At 32.8% G+C, this 2,993-nt stretch overlaps 1 non-coding gene across 1 annotated transcript; it reads right to left on the bottom strand.

Moving 5' to 3' along the window:
• Window positions 1-410: 410 nt before the first annotated feature.
• LOC123942849 lies at window positions 411-517 on the bottom strand. The gene has a single exon (XR_006818486.1). It is a non-coding gene; the product is annotated as a U6 spliceosomal RNA (small nuclear RNA).
• Window positions 518-2,993: the final 2,476 nt, after the last annotated feature.

Raw genomic sequence — 2,993 nt, 5'->3', positions numbered from 1 at the left:
TAAATTATGATATATACATAAGGGAATACAATTATGGCAATGAATGAAGAACAGTGTATTGCTACTTGTGATAACATAAATGTCAAATAAAAGTCAGACCAAAAAAAAAAAAGAGTACTGTATGATTTTATGTAAAATTCAAAAACTGAAACTAACCTACAGTACAAAAATCCGAATGGTTTTTTTACCTTTGGGCTAGATCTAACTCATCATTCAGTCATCTCCTAAGTAAGTTTTAAATCTAGCCTTTGTTCTCCATTCCCATTTCCACTGCTTTAATACAAGTTCTAATTATAGCTCATCAGGGTTATTGTGATCATGTCTGACCATCTTTTAACTCTTCTTGCCCCACCACATCAAAACCTTCATTACTTGTCCGAACCAATCTTTCTTTCTTTTTTTTTTTTTTTTTTAATATGGAACGCTTCACGAATTTGCGCATCATCCTTGCACAGGGGCCATGCTAATCTTCTCTGTATCGTTCCAATTTTAGTATATGTGCTGCCGAAGCGAGCACCGAACCAATCTTTCTAAAATATAAATCTAACTATGTTTTCTTCCTCACTTAAATCCTTAACTGGTTCCCTATCACCTTCAAGATAAAACAGTATACGAGGTAGTTTATTTTACAGGCTCTGGCTATTTCTCTAGCTTCACTTTCTATGCTCCACATCTCATGCTATGGCCATGAAGTTTCCAAATCGCACCTTGCATGTCCCTGTACCTTTGAATGTGATGTTCCTCCACCCACAAGACCCTCCTTTCTACCCCTTCTCTGCCTGGAAAACTTTTACACATCCTTCAAAATGTCTGCAGCTCAAGGATCCCCTCCTCCAGGAAGCCTTTCCACCAGCCCTAAAACTAAGGAAGGTAGGTGATCCTTTCTGCAAATTCACATTTGCCTCTGATCTAGTCATGCCTGTACTCCGTCCAGTTATCTGTTTACTCAAAGGTTCCCCAACTGCACTACAAGGAATCAAGAGCAGGCAGCGTGCCCTTTTCTTAATTCTGGAACACTGAAAAGAAATAAAATAAAATAAAATAAAATAAAATAAAATAAAATAAAATAAAAATATCGGAGGTTCACACAAAGCCAGCAACTAATAAATGAAAAAAGTACTCATCTCCACTTGTTCATTTTCCCCCAGTTAGTTACCTGCAGCTTCTTTCTTGAATCTAAAGAGGACATGCAATTTATTTTTTCCATAAATGTAAAGCCTATCTATAGACAGGAAAAATAGTAAGCAATTGAAATCATTTTTCAGAATTTTACAATTTTTGCTCATAAATGTGGTTATTGAATAAAACAAACAAAAAATGGAAATTCAAACTCCCAAATAGATTTGAATTCCGTGGATTCTATGGAAGGGAAAGCATGAGCTCTGGCTTCAGACGGCCTGAGTTCCAAATTCCAGGGCTATCATTAGCTAGATATTAGCTATTAGCTATGAAACTATTGCCACATTATTTAACCTCTCTGTGCCTTCACCTCTGCACCTGTAAAATGCGGTGTTTCTGTTTCATACAGTTGTCACAAGTATTAAATGAGATAATACATATAATGCATCAAGCAAAGTGACTGGGAAAATGAAGTGTTTGATAATATCTACTGGTAGTAACAATAGCAACAGTAGTGTGGTAATTTAGAGAAATGTCTGTTTACAAAATGGAAGTATTCTAGAAATTTTTATGACAGAAAGTTGTGGCTATGAGGAAGAAAAAAATCATTCTGTTGACACATTACTCCCTGAGACATCTCCAACCAAACCACCATTGCTTTTAAAGTATAACTTGAGAGATATTTGTATAAAAATTGTTGAATTACTGTTACAGGAATTATGCAAAACAAACTATAAGATGTCTCAAGACTTCCTATCTTTAAAAAACGATGAAAGTAAATTGACACTGTAAGTTTTTGACTTCTGTGTTTGTTTTAAACATTTGAATCAAATAGCTGTTTTCTCAATATCAAAGTCTTGGAATATTGAAGTCTTGGCAAGTATAAAACCTCTTATTGATTTAAAATCAAGATCAAGCTAAAAATACCACTTCAAGAGTTTGAGTCCTTTTTAAGAATAAGAACCATCCTTTTACTTTAAAAATTAATTCACAGGGAGTTTCATTAAAATGATCTGCAAATAAAACAACTTTCTAAACCCAGAATCATAAATATTTTCCCTTCCAGCACTTAATACTAATCTTTGTGTCCTTATATTGAATAAAATTTTCATAAACCATAGTCTTATAACCATTTCCACCAACTGAAGAACTAGAGTTCATTTCGGATTAGGAATACATACTGGTAAAAAAATAATAATAATAATATTGGTGATATAGTGCTTTCTTAATGGTGAATGTCCCTCAATGTTCACTTTTGATGATAAGACTTTTGAATCTCTGTCATATTATCTGTTAGATGTATAAAGAACACAGTAACTTATGATTCTGAAGGAGCAGAAAGTATAATTTCCAACAAAAATGCATAGTAAAATAAACCTGAACTTAAATATGATCTGTTTATTATTTCCCGCAGGGCCTTTTAAGACAATACAAGAAGTTGAGAGCAAAATATATATTTAACCTGAATCTTTGAAATCTGCGTATCTATAAACTTAAAATCAAATGTTCTGCCTTAAAACCCAAGGAACAGTTTTGCCACACTCTCATTATCTATATGATATGAAATTCTTCCACCAATTATTTTCCACATTCTGACTGAGACAGAAATAAACTTAATAGTAATCTTATTTTTATTTATTTTGTGGACTAGATTTTGTATAAAAATATGTTTTATTATTTACTTGCTTTATTATTGCTTCAGTGCAATGCCAGAAAAAATCCTTAAAAATTGAAATATTCAACTGGCTAGTTGTTTTGGCTAAAAATTTTCTGGCAGTTGTTTCAAATGATTTTGTTCCCAAACTTATTGCTTTTTAGTCTGTCTTCTTTTGCCAATAACAGATATATTTTGGAAGTAAATGATTACCTCACAC

The sequence above is a fragment of the Meles meles genome, chromosome 5 (genome assembly GCF_922984935.1).
Source record: "Meles meles chromosome 5, mMelMel3.1 paternal haplotype, whole genome shotgun sequence".
In the NCBI taxonomy this organism is placed as follows: domain Eukaryota; kingdom Metazoa; phylum Chordata; class Mammalia; order Carnivora; family Mustelidae; genus Meles; species Meles meles.
The sequence above is the reverse complement of the archived record's forward strand: the minus strand, read 5'-3'. Positions and strand labels throughout refer to the sequence as shown.